At 41.6% G+C, this 13375-nt stretch overlaps 1 protein-coding gene across 5 annotated transcripts in view; it reads right to left on the reverse strand.

Annotated features, from left to right (window-relative positions):
* CDH7 (cadherin 7) overlaps positions 1-13375 on the reverse strand; it is a 457123-nt gene that overhangs the window by 238399 nt on the left and 205349 nt on the right. The gene's annotated exons all lie outside the window — the stretch shown is intronic.

Below are 13375 nucleotides of genomic sequence, written 5' to 3' on the forward strand. Positions count from 1 at the left end.
GTTCATATCTTCTGATTCATAAAATGTATATGTTCGCCACACCATTAATAGTGGTGGAAAAATGTCTAGGAATGTGTATTGCCGCTTTTGCTTTATCATCCTAGGAGAGAGGAAACCATGGAGACTGAGTAAGGAGGACGACCGGGGACCGGGAGCAGAGACCCGAGCGGCCCGGGGTACCGCCCAATATTCCCATCAGGACCGGCGAGGAGAACCGATCGATCCAACTGGAGGGAGGAAAAGATGCTGAACTGTGCCATCCATGGAATTGGAAGAAGAGGAGGCGAACATCCCAGATCTTGTGAGTTCCATCAGCGAAAGGACAGAATGGCCATCGCAAGAGGGGGGGCTTGTGGGATGTTTTTACCCATGCATCCAAGCCCTACAATAAAACTGTGCAGTACTGGCATGGAAAACATCATGATGGCCAGAACTCCCCAGAGAGTGCACAGGGAAAACATGAAGAATAGGCTGCCACCCATTTTTGCCTATGTTGTGAGCACAGGAGGGCACTGCCTAACCACCAGTGGGCTACACACACAGTAGCCTGAAACCATTGGGAATGGCAATGCTGATTGCCAAAAAAGCAACTCAGAACTGTGGGGAATTCATTTTCCTAATCCCAAAAATGGTTGCATTACCAGTACTCACCACTATCAGAAAGCCGGCGTTTTAAAACCACCAGACTTTTGTGTAAAACTGAACAAATGAAACAAAACCAGACCAAGGAAAGACTTGCTAAGAGGTGGATACAATGTAAAACTATATTCTAAAATGACTTGAAGGAAGTAATTATTTAATGTATATGTAAAAATTGTCAGTTTGATTTTAATGTAGAAAACTGGGAACAAAAAGTGACATTTAGCTGAAACCTGGCTTAATGAAACTGGATTCTGCCTGACAACTACCCCCGACAGGAGTTGAAACCTGCTCAGCCATTCCCCTTGCCAAAAGGAGTTGTCACCTCTCTGATTAGATTAGGGGTGAAGCAGCTGGGGACTACAGGGAGTTGAACAAAGGCCTGTCCTGGACTCAGGCAAATGTTATATTGGGGGGCCGTAAAGTGGCTTCCTCTTAGGGGAAACTGGGAGGGGCAGTGCCTCTGCTAGCAGCTGAGCTTGGGGGAAGTGGATAAACCAGTTATTCCACCCTGTGATGTGGGAAGCCACACCCCTTTTTGACGAGGGCATAATTTTAAAAAGATAGATAACTCATAGTGCGGACTTGTCAGAATTATATAAGTAATATCATTATTTTTGTGATTTTTCTGTGAACATTTTGAGAGGCGTTAGGACCCTGTGGTGTATTCTGGGGGTTGCTAGCGGAAAATAGGGTCTCACTCCAAATGTCTGCATGTTATAAATCTGACACTTCATCAATTAATGTCCATACTCCTTGCGCACATGTGTGTAATTTTGGGTAAATGTCCGATATTGCAAAACCAGTTAAAAAGCGCAAAATGTTGTCATTTTTTAATGCAAGCCCCCAGGAAGATCAGAGGCGGACAAGCATGGACCATAAGGAATATATAATGTGCACATGTAATTTCAACAAATTGTATATCTGGGAAGGATGTATTTGAATCAAATATAGATTTGTGGGCAAACTGACCAGGGGAGGATCCTCTGACCCATAAACAGACTTCATCATGCTGACAATCCATTTCCTACCCCCAATCATGGGAGAGGGGAGAATTGGGCCAATGACAAGTAGAGAGGGGCAGGCTTAGCTAGGCCCAGGCACACACCAATTTTCAAAACACATAAAAAGAGACTGCTGGGACAGGTAGAGACATTCAATTCCATTTGCTGCGGAGCATGCTGACCAACGACTTCACATCCAGAGATCCAACACTTAGACTTCCAAGCTAAACAGAGACTACAGAACTTCGAACCAAGAAGGCCCACTGCAAGCAAAAGTATTTGTCAGCAGGCCTCAAAATCATTTGCAAACTCTTCCACAGCCGGGCGAGCTGTCTGAATTCTTTTGCCAAGAACTCTTGCCAGTACCCAGAAAGCAGTGTTACATCCAGAATCCACTTGATCCGGACCGGAAAGCAGAGCAGTATCCAGAACCAGAGGCCGCTGAATCCAGAGAGGCTAGACGAGGAGCAGAGCAGAGCTGACCCAGACCGCTGTTAGCAGAACCAGTGACCCAGATTGCTGTGAAGTGCCGAGACCAGAACCGGAGTCCAGTCCAAAACCTGACCAGATCCGTGGCGAGGCCCATTGCTGCACAAAATATATTGTGAGTACCTAGCAGAACTGTGCAGAACCAATCTCTTAGTTAAAATAATCTAATCCAAACTATTTTAACCTAAGTAGAACTGCCTCCTAGAAATCGTGTCATCTGTCATTTTTAAAGCTGCACAACTGTCCCCTGTCAATTCTGCAGCTGCAAGCTGTCACCTGTCATTTGAGTTTACTTTAAATCCGAAAAAATACCTTTATTTAATCGTCCGTATCTCTGGAACCGTTTGGAACGAAATTTCCAACGAACCTAAAACCGACTTGCCTTATATTTTTGCCGTAATCGCGAATCACGCACTCGCGAATTTTGCCGCGATTTGGCCTGATTTCTTTACCTGTAAAAAGATAGCAGCTTTTTGCTTTCCTGTGCTAAAAATTCGTTTGTCTCTTAATAACTCATAGAGCATTGCTAAAGTGAGCCTGAAATAATACCAACACGCATCTCCCACTCACCCTGAATCTCTAGAGGGAATTAAAATCAGTTGACACATTTTCCCATCCATTGCCATCACGTTTAAAAGCATTTTGGGCCTGTGTTTCAAACTCCTACCTGTTTCCTCTAAGCTTGCTTGGGGGGGGGGACTGAATTTCGTATTGTCTTTGATTGCATTCCTGAGAACTGTGTGCTCCTCTTTCCATCTCCTTCCATTTCTTACATTACATAGGGGAGGGGGTGAATTGCCAGAGAAAAAGTGATTATCTTTTCTTTTGCTAAAATCATATCAAGTATTTCTGTACTGCATTTTATTCCTCATTGCTTTTCCCTTGAAATCATAAAAGTATTTTTGCTACTTTATCCATCCTATACTAACTCCTCATTGATTGTAAAGAAGTGTGCTAGTGCCAGATTACCCATTGTTGATCAACATCATATGTCTAAGTGTACTATCAGATATTAATTTATTATAAAGTGTGATATATATATATATATATATTGTTTAAATTCTCAAATAAACATTTTAATTTGCAAAACAAACCTACTTCTTGGCTCATTGGGGTCAGGGGGATTCTAAGAGGGGGGTGTTATACAAGGGTGGTCATCCAGAGTACTGAACTGGACATAAAGATATATCAATAAGGGTTTCCATTCAGTATCCCAGACTAGGCATTGACTTAGCTGTAGTGTTGAATTGAATCCTCTTACAATTTCCTTTTTATTTCAGTTTGTCTTTCAAATGTATTGTAACTCTCCCAGTTGATGTGCTTTCTCCTAAATGTGGACTTTTTAAACATATAAACTCCCACTTATCATGTCTCATTGGACACTATTAAAGAATGGTTACAATGTGGCGTTAAACCCCCATTCCAAGGTCTCGAACGGGTGCTTAAGACAATTAGCACCCCAGGCAACCAAAGCGGTAAGGAGTGGGAAGGGGAAAAAACAGGTTGTAGGGTGGGCAGAAGATGGCGGTAGGGGAGCAGGCTGTCAGGTGGGATGGAACACAGGCTTGCACTGGTGGTTCAAGCCCGCGTTTCTAGCCACCTGATTTGCTGGCTCCCCCCGCCAGGGTGCTAAGGGTACATTCTGATGCTCTACCCAGCTGTGTGGAGCAATTGTGGTCTGGATGCAGCAAAGTAACCTAGCCCTTATTGGTATACTTTAGGAATATGCTGTTGTTTAGTCCTCTGTAATCATTGCCTATTACCAAATATCATATGTATAATCCAAGGCATTTTATTGGAATGATAATCTGCACACTTCGGCCAGTGCATAGATACTATTGTTTAGTTATTTACTTATTGTTGTTTTGTACAGTGCTACACATTGCTTGCCACCGCTTAAGATTGCTCTGAGAAACATGATGGCGACTGATGGCAGAGAATACAGAAAAAAACTCAATGATCATGTGCAGGTAGGAACGTGGATGCATACCAAAGTACTGTGGGAATCTGTAGAATGGCATGGGGAGAGGTGGTCCAGTGCTTATAAGCAAAACACCTGAAGAAAGCCTATCAGAGAGTGCTAAATGACAGGCCTCGTAAATGGCAGATAAACTGTTTTAGGATCTTGTTGTTTAATAAATGACACTTTTCTGAAGAGGATTGTCTTCAAATTCTCCCACAATGCTAAGTGTTCTTATTGTAGTGTAAGGCTGATGGTATGTTTGATTGAAGGTTTGGGGAGAGAGTCTGGCTGCTATGTGCTTAATTGTCCTGGAAGTGCTCAGTCTCTTGCTTCCCCTATCAAGTCAATTAAAATTAGTACTCTCAGAAGATTATCAGATCGGCTAGTTTGTGAAAACCTGCAACTATCAACAGAATCTGATTAGCACCCCGGTGGGTGAGCCAACCAATCAGGTTGCTCAGAGCGCGGGCTGAATCTCACAATCTCAGTACACGTTCCTAGAAGCCTAATGGCTGCTTCCCTGCACCACCATCTCCCCCCATCCTTCTTCCCCATACAGTCACTGTTTCCCCCTTTTCTGCATCCCTACCCCTCTCACATTATTCTTTTGGCAGTGCCAATAACCTCCATCGCTCCAGCCTCCATCCTGGGCTGCCGTGGAAATAGAAGAGTGACTCTACACGGAGCCCCGCCTTCCATCTCCACAGCTGCCATCTTAAGTCAGTATTGCCCCGTTCATTCCAAGACCATACATTGCTAACAGCACCCCGAGTTTCCAGATTAGAAACCCAGGGTGCTAATAGCAATAAAACCCGATCTGGCGGGCCGGATCAGATGGTAACGGCGCTGGAGCCCATCGTTAAGTTGGGCACCGGGCCGTTACCACCCTATCTGAATCAGCAAATCAGGTGTTATTGCCATAACAGTACCATATCTCCCTACATCAGTACATATTACGAGGGGCCTCTTGTCAATATCCCATTACATCAAACTACATCACATTTTTCTACATGGCTCAACCACTGCCACCGAAGACCAAACATTAATTCAGTCAAAGTACAACAGCGAGATGCATTTGCTACATACATCCAAATAACCACAGACTTTAAAGCATTAAACAGGCTTTCTAGCTGGCACTTTGTTTCTTCCCCTCTAATTTATATGGAAAGCACTAAGCAGAATAGGCCTCACCTACCTTAAAAATCAGTATATATTTCATTAATTTTCTGAAACAAATGTTAACTTTTTGCTTTCCACCAAGTCAATGTTATATTATACATAAAATGAATTAATGTTTAATAGAAATATCTATCCTCCCTGAAAATGAATAATTTAGTCTCAAACAATCAGACTCTATCTCCCCAATCATGAGCACATTGTATGCAACATTATTATGACTATTATGATTATTATTATTAGTGTTATTTTTGTTTGAACTTCCAAAGAAGTTCTGAAATCAATTTGTTGTGCAAGGAATAAATAGTAGAAAACATTTGGCAACATATCCTCTTTTTATACCTTTTTTTTTCATCTGCTTAATTACACAAATGTGTGCTGTGTGCATTTTTGACAATTTGTATGTGCTGTCACGTTTTCAGCACTCTCACGACGTGACCACATTTTTGTTGCCATTTCCCCATAAACCCTCACAGTGCTCCCTAATGCCCAGCAACAGTGCTCTGAATTGTGCAGATGCATGTAATGTTATGTTAACATGTGTTTATATAGTGCCAAATCTCCCCACAGTAGGTTCAGTGCACCTAGGCTAGTCTGTGGAGGGACGTTCTGTGCCCCAACAGGGATATCCACATCCTAGGCTACCAGATTAAAGAAAATGAACCAGGGGAAGTTAAGAAGATGGGAAAGGAAGAAAAAGATCCAAGAGGCACAGGAAGGGAGGGTTACAGCGGGGCACAAATGTTTTGCGCGAATTGATGCATGCCAGTCCAGTTCAGTGGACCATATTCTGCAAAAAGGACGGGCTGATATGTCCTTAAGTGTTGTGCTAATTGGGTTGTATTTCAAAGGCAGATTTTGATGATTTTAAGTTAGTAAACAATGCTGTAGAAAAAGAGCCAAAAGGCCCTACCAGAACCTCTGCCCCATGTTGCCTATATGTTGGGAACCGGAAGTTGCAACACGTGCAGTACCGGTGAGGATGCCTGTAACGCAAAGAGTTTTTGAAACAAGGTATCCATTGAGAAAGACCTATGTGCATTATCAAAGACATGATTGTCTTCTGGACAAAGTCCCAGAAAAAGTATGAAAGTGGATGAGAAAAAGGACTGGTGACGTCATACGGAGCAGAACTTATGCACCCAGGAGAGATACAAAGGACAAAAGAACATATACATTCTATAAGATCTGAAGAGGAGGTGTTGATGATAAGAAACATTTCGGGATCGAAATGAAGATGCTCGTGCGAAGAAACGCTGGAGAAAATGCAAAGTCATTTTACACTTGTACAGATGATGTAACGCAAGTAGACAAAATAATCCTAAGGCTGGCTAAGTAGTGAATAGATTGCAGCGATGCACCAATGTATATACATAGGAATATGTAGAATCTGGATGTTCCATGATGCAGTTTAGTAAGCTTAAAACCCTGAGAATGAAAAGGGCTTGAGTGTGACGCAGTAGGAAAATAGCTAATGCCGAAGGAGAAATCAAGAAATGCCGGCTGGCCCGGCATCAATAGTCGAGGCAACCATGAGCCTGGTTGTCTGTCAAGAAGCTACATGAACGTGAGAAAGAAACAAACTTCTGTTTGAGGTGGGATGAAAAAACACTGAGGGAGTCAAGAGTTCATCATTTAATAGTATTATATGCAATGAAGAACTCGGAACCGTGGTCTCCAGTCACATGGTCAGATGAAAATAGACTTTGGGTTGAGCTAAACCAAAACCAGAACATAAGACCCTGCCATACTCCCTTTTATTCTCAGGCACAAAGAGCTTCTGCAAGGCCAAGTTCAATGCCTTAATTGAACAGAAGACCACAGGAGTGATGAGAGATGTTGGGCTAATTGGTTGTTGAGGCATGACTAGGCCAACCCTCCCAGCACCTGGGGTAACCAGCTTGCGTGTTGCTAGCAACTGGAACATTCTAAAAGGGTACAAGCGTGCCAACCAATTGTAGAGGACCACATAGTAGAGAGCCCTATATTTCATATAACCAATGAATCGTCGTGTATTTTGTGATGATGGAGACGACTTGCACTAGAGGAGGACCTAGTTGTCCACCTGATTTTAGAGACCCAATCACAACCCCTGTCAATATGGAATGTATACTTAGATGTTCCTTGTAAGCCTATCACATCCCCAAGTAGGTTTTTGCAGTTTTCCACGTAGTGTGACGTCAATGATGATGAATTTTTGCTATAAAAGTATTTTTTTAATGAGATGCGTTGAGACTGTGCTGTGCGACATCCTCTGATGTCCGTTGTATCTCCCTGTTTTAGATAATTGCAAATAAAACAGTACCAAATTTTGCCAACTCCCTGAGTCGGTTTGATTATTGATGTATGAGTAAGTTCTGCTTCCCCACCCCTCTTTAAATATTATTACTACATCTTAAAGGACCACAAGTCTCAGGTTCAATTCAATGTTGGATGCGTGAAGGACCTGCGAGTGTGCTTGTGCAATCCTAGACATTTGTAGGATTATTTGCCCAGGCATCTCTGAATATTATACCCCATGTCAAACTCCAGAATGTCAATTTTACAAATGACGAGCCTGAGCCAAGAGTGACATCGCCAAGAACAGACTATGAATAACGATGAGCGCAACTGGTAACAGAAGGTAAGGAAATGGAGAGACCAAACAAACATATATCCATTTTTGTAGCCGGGCACGTTGACAATGGAAAGGTTATTATTATGAGTTTGTTCTGTGTCTTGTCATAATAGACTTTAGTTTACAAAGTGACAGGGAGGTGCCCTACTTGGAAGTAGGCTACCACAGTATAAGTAATATGTGGACGTCTGTAGTGAGACAATGTGCCATGCGTCAAGACAAAACAACCCCATTATGCGACCTCCATCTCCTCAGAGAGCACCTCCTTGTATATTATTAGCTGTATTGTTGAAACAGTTATGCAATCACATTTTGATTAGCAAAGTATTGTCCACCTCTTGTAATTTGCATTCCCCAGTTTTTCGAAGCATCGTATGTTCTGCACTTTGATTTGATACAACATTTCAAATACATAGGTTACATACAAACATAAATTAATTAATCATTTAATAAAGTACTGTAATTAGAAGTACATTTTAGGATAAATGCAGAACTACCAACTTTATGATGCTGGCTGTTCCAAGGTTCCCGTCTGCTACATTGGAAGTAGAGGATGATCGGTATGTCTGTGGTTGAATCTGGCACACTGAGCTAAACGTATGATATGCATTGGGATATACATATCCAGTGTTTTTGAAGTGCAAGCAGGCATTTTCGCACACCAAGTTTAGAAATTAGAAGTGTGTGTTCTTCTTTAAACCCTGATGAAACAATTCATGTTATGTTCCATTCAATAAAGGTGAGATGAGAGATACATATGCATGCCACAAGGCAAAACAATAGTACGTCTCATTTAACATTGTAATATGCTGAAGTCAGAGTTGAACCCATGACTGCATTTCTGTATTCAAAGTCACATGTCCCCTGGCTTTAAGATACTAGAGAGTAGCTCTTAACACTCGCGAGAGCTATATTTATTTGTCATTCACTCAAACCCCCTTTCCGAGACAGACTGTAATTTCCAGTTCTGTTGACAGTGTACTGAGTAAACACTATTCTGAAAGTGTCCCTAAACTTTCAGCAAATCACAGAGCGGCTGGACATTGCTGTTCAACCTATTCTTTCAAAGACAACATGCTCTTGAGTAAAAGAAGGACAGCTGAGCCTTTCAGGAATGAATATGGCGGGGACGCCTTTTTCACTGACACAATGCCACACTTCTTCTGGTATATTGAATGTCCCTGCGAAATGAGATAATGCTTTATTACACATGAAGGCCCTGATTCATGGAATTATTTTCGTGTAAAACAAGGATGTGTGTGCCATTCTGCCCGCTAATCCCCATTTGTCAAACAGGGATTTGTGGGAAGAATGCCACACAATTCCCCATTTTACACGCAAATAATCCCATGAATCAGTGTCTGAGGCATCATCATTACAGCTGATTTCTTTTCAGCAAAATATATTTTAAAAAAATTAATCATGTCCAAAATCTTGCTGACAGAATATCTTTCAAATGCTTTGAGATGACTTAGTGCAATTTAGTGCAACTTGCAAGGGATACCAAAGATCACCACCTCAGAGAGAAATAAACTCCATGGATGGAATATATTTTTTGCATGGTTCCAAGTGACTTTTCACTGCTGAAAAGTGACTTTGCACTGGCAACACAAACCCTGATTCATTGAACAGTGCAAAGTTTTGCAGGGCAAACAAACACTTTGCACTGTTCCATGAATCAGGGTGTTTGTTGGCAGTACAAAGTCACTTTGCACCAGTGAAAAATTCCTTTGCACCGTGCAAGAAATATCAGGCACTGTCGTTTTGTGCATTGAAAGCACCAATGAAGGGACATTATGGGCCTGATTTACAAAAATGTTTTTAATTGGGGAAGTCCTATTGAATTTTTTTTTTGCAAAACAGGTCTGTGTGGCAATACATTGATATTCTTTATATGTTTAGTTTGATAGTTTGATAGTTTGATAGTTTATTTATATTGCGCTTGTACACAAGTGTTTCAGAGTGCGTGTTTAGTTATTTATGAAGTACTCTATTTATAAAGAGTGGAAATAGCCTCAAAGGTATCACAGAGCAGTCCTCAGAACGTAAGAGATAGTATGGCAGACGTTGTGGAAACAGCGCATATAATTCACAGAAAGTTTAGCACGGAGCAAAGTGACTTTACACTGCAAAAGTAATGTATGCACCACACTAAATGGGCCTAATTCACACAAATCACTAAGTCTGTGTGCTTTTTTGTGTGAGTAAACAGTTAAAATCCTCAATGTCAAAGTTCTAATGGGTGATCAAACTCTAATAGTTTAGTTCAACCAAATTTGTATTCTGTAGCCAACACATGTTTCGACCTTCCCGGGTCTTTGTCAAGTCTGAGGTAAGCATGTTTTCACATTAAAATATGCCAATTAGGCATGACACCCAAATTACACATCCTAAGTGTAAAGTCACAGGTGCCAAAAGTGAAAAGTGCAATTTCCATGATTGATTAAGATAGCATGTTGAAACAACTATTCAAAGATGGTATCAACAATGTGTCATTTATTTATCATAAATATATACAATCATTTTCATATGCCAGATTATGGCAGCATCATGTTTTGAGGATGAAGGAGAGAAGAAGACAAAAGAGAAAGGCATATAGTTAGTTGAATTCATTCTATAGATTGTCCCCTTTGGGCCTGGAGATCAGTGCAACATTGCTTCTCTCTTAACATGGAAGACTTGGCTTACACAATAGCTTCAATTGGATGCCTGGTTGGCAAAGCAAATTCTATTGGACAAATGGGAGTAGGCTATAGTCTTGAGGCAAGGTATTGTATAATATCTAAATTAAAGCAAGAATCCAATTAATACTAGAAACCCAAAGTGAATGATAAAACCTATGAAGGAGTATGAGTAGCTGTTAGAATGGCACAACATGATAGGTGTCCTGATTCGGATCAGGGTAGAATGCCATTGTCATGTAGTTCAGGCTGGAAGGTGGCTAGTTTTGGGTGAAATCCCCATAGCAAATGATAAAATCCACTAATGTGGTTTGAAACCCTGCATCTGTGAAGTCAATTAATGGAGTATTGTATAGAGAATAAGTAACTTACAACAAAGTATCAACAACCAACAGGGTTTATATTATGCACTTGTAAAGGTTTCCCTATATGTAATGGCCATGCCCGGGACCTAAATGTGTAAGAATAAATCACATTCCCAAAATGGCGGGCGTAACACAAACAAACGAAGATACCAAAAGGATTTATCTGCCTGGCCTAGCACAGCCTCACTAATGTATGTAATCAGGAATCCTATCTCTCAACTGCACAGGTATGGGGCACGATTCATGTAATTATCTGTGGGAAAAATCGGGACTTTAAGTGCCAAACTGAGTTCGAAATTCAGTTTGCCGATTCACAAAATCAACTGCATAGCACTTTTTTTGTACTTTGCAGGGACTTGATTTAGACTCACCACGTCACTGCGAGAGGCCGAGTGCCTTGTGCGAGACACCACGCAGAGCATGGCTGTGGCTTGCGCAGAGGGCAGGCTTGAGGGCAGAACATGGAAAATGAGGAAGAACAAGGTAAAAAGTGGGCGTTACGAGGGACGGCCCGCAGGAAGTCCATCTCACGCACAGTACTGTGTGGAACGATACATATTCATGGATCCGAGCATGTAACCTCTCGGCGGGGAAATGACCATGCAAAGCCCTCATACTCTCCGCCACTCGAAGGCAGGCGTACAGACACTTGCACTTAGGATTCACTGTGCAGGAGTAAGATCGGGTTTCAGATTTAAGGGTACATGGGCAAAGCTGTGGTTCTGATCTGACTTAGGGGTGCGCATACGCAGAGTAGTGGAGTGCAGGAACAGTTTACGGGGGTTCACACACAGATGTTTCGCATTCTACCCGAGTTACAATCAATCGTATGCATGTTTTTGTGGTGCCAGTAATAGTTACAGGGGACCCCATGCATTGTTCCCGAGATGCAGGCCCGCTTGAAGGGGACCCTACACACTATTTGAAGGATGTGTGTATTCGTGCCAGGGGAGCATGCAAAGGTAGCTGTTCTGGCTGTTTTTGCTTTGCTTGGGGGCATGTCAGGGACGTGTCTGGGGTGTTCCAGCCGCAACTTGCGTTTACGGTTACTTTGCACATACAATTCCATGAATACGCAGAGCGCGCAGAATAAATTCTGCACACAGGCTCGTGCAGTGTTGTTTTCGGCGTGCTGCTTTTGCGCGATAAATGCGCACTTTTCCATGAATCGGGCATATGGCCTTTAAGTCTCAATGATTCTCAAACGAGTGCTCTAAGGGCACTGTTTCCTCTTAACCACTACACATGCAGCAGGATGCTCATATTACACTATTACACTATTGATCAGAGGAGTGGTTCATGTGTTCTTGTGCTCCAACTTGTTTTTTTTTTACCAGTTCAAGTATTACTGGCCAATGCGCCTTAAGAAAAACCTAGAAGCTTACACAAATTCAGAGTCAATTTTCTTCTGATCTGCATACATCAACAATGCAGCAGCATCCACATTGCTGTCCTCCAGGTGCAACTGATCATTAAAATGCTGTGCTACACCAGCACAATAACAGAAAAGGGGGAAAAGGTGACGTTTTTACATATGTTCAATTTGACTCGATCGGTGCTTTTAGACCAATCATAATAATAGTGTGTTCTCTCAGCCACAATGTGCTGGGCCTTGCTGATGTCCGCATGCTCCAGCCCTCCGCCGCATAGATATTGATAGTCAATCAACGTGCTGCATTTGCCTAACATATAGGTGCCCATCACTGCACTGATCTTCATATATTCGCAGGCCGCCTTTGTTGATAAGTGGACCAGTGCATTATTGCGATTGTGTATCCCTACACAGCACATCACCAGTGCTTCACAAAGATGTTCAACTATTGGTGAGTTGAGCCCAGCATTCGTGTTAAGGCAGGTTGCAAGGCATACATTTTCATATTTCAGAAGACATTTTGCTGACGGCATTCTTCACCTTTTTCCTTTCTTTCAAAAACAACATTTAATCTTGAGCAAATACAAAAATGTATATTCATTAATTAAAAAAAAAAGTCTCTCAATAAAAACACACTTCAGAATTCCATGTTGCAATCTATTTTAAAACACAGTTTATTATTATATCCCTAAGCTTAGTAATGTAAATTTATTCAGATTAAACATCCAGGTATGCTTTTCTTGGTCTAATCGCCCCTTTCACTCGCCCGACCAGGCATCTGGTTTATAATTTGCCTTAAAGTAACAAACCAGTGTGTGCTGTGTAATGTTTGCCTTCCTTATGTTAGGAATATCTTAGGAGAGTGTTATAAGGTTTAAAAGATCAATGCTTCAATGTAATCCTTTAAAATTTGGCAAAACGAGTTTTCCCTTTTAAGTTTGCCATTGGGACATTTAGTCCCAGACCGTTAAAAGAGGTTTTCGTTAAAACTAACCATTATTTTTGAGATTAAATGGCATACCTTATCAATGAAACCAACTATTAAATGTGAATGGCTTTAAAACGAAGG

This window comes from Ambystoma mexicanum, chromosome 5q (genome assembly GCF_040938575.1).
Source record: "Ambystoma mexicanum isolate Mex_15411 chromosome 5q, UKY_AmexF1_1, whole genome shotgun sequence".
In the NCBI taxonomy this organism is placed as follows: domain Eukaryota; kingdom Metazoa; phylum Chordata; class Amphibia; order Caudata; family Ambystomatidae; genus Ambystoma; species Ambystoma mexicanum.